Genomic DNA, 1258 nt, shown 5'->3' with positions numbered 1-1258 from the left:
GGAACTTTTGCCCTCATTATGTCCTCGCTGAAAGGATCTTCTCCGCCCGGGAGTTGATCTTCTCCTTCATCGCGGGAGTTCTTGAGGGAGGATTCTAGCTGTAAGAGTTTTCTTTCTAACTCTTTTCGCCGTTCCATCTCCTCTTTAAGGTACCTTTCGGTTTCCTTTTGCCTCTCCCGCTCTTGTTCCAATTGCTCCAGGCGGCTATGGACCAATCCCATTAGTTCAGCTACGTGAGCTGGTCCGCCTTTTTCTGATTCACGCCCATCTGAAGAATTTACCTTCGGATTCTTTACTCCGGAGGTACCCTCTCTGCGTTGATCATTGTCTTGATGTTGGGCTGTGTCTTCATTGTCATTGCCCATGTCTAGATTCTCTTGCTCAGAATCTGTTTCAACATGGCCTTCTTCGTGGGATCTATCTGCCATCGAGGGATGATCTCGCGGGTCCCCGGCAACGGCGCCAATGTTACGGTAGGTAACCGGAGATTAATACGACGGATGGCGTTTGGCGGCCCAAGTGTGTGATGGAGGAGAACTCCGGGTAGGTCCGCAACTTAGGAGGCTCCGTCCGACTTGTGCTCGCGTGTGAATGGGGGGTGGTACCTGCAAAGACACTCCGATGCCTAAGTTAGCAAGGGCCTAAGCAAGTTTAGAGAGTATTGAAACTTAGAGATACTTGAAGGGTGTTAGTGTATTTATAGGGGGGTGTCAGTGTATTTATAATGGTGAGCCAATAACCACCGTTGGTGTAGTGCCGTATCTTTAGGGTGGTAACCGTCCCTATTATCTTGGGGAGGTTAAGATATGGCTTTATGAGGCGGTTAGAGAGATTTTAGGGGCGGTTACTCATTTGAATGAGTGTTTATCTGCCAGCTAATCTCACATCCGACCTCTTCAGACCAAGTCGTGGTTGGCACCGACTTCTCATGTGAAGGTCGGCACTTAGCAAGGCTCTAATCCTTTAGATTAGGCCTTTTAGTTGGACCTGGGCCTTTGCATTGGGCCAGGGTATGAACAGGTTCAATGAAAAAGACTTGGGAATTTGAATTAGATTAAAATACTTTGTAGAATTAATTTTGTGTTTGAAAAATTTATACCTGTCAATTAAAATATGGTAAAGAAAAATATTATAAAATATCGCAATAATTATACTTTACAAAAAGTATAATATTTTATATTATTTTGATACAAATTTAATGACAAAATTATATTATTTTTTTAATGATATATTTTTTTATATCATTTGAACTATAAGT

Source organism: Arachis duranensis, chromosome 3 (genome assembly GCF_000817695.3).
Source record: "Arachis duranensis cultivar V14167 chromosome 3, aradu.V14167.gnm2.J7QH, whole genome shotgun sequence".
Lineage (NCBI taxonomy): Eukaryota > Viridiplantae > Streptophyta > Magnoliopsida > Fabales > Fabaceae > Arachis > Arachis duranensis.
This window is presented reverse-complemented; position numbering follows the sequence as displayed.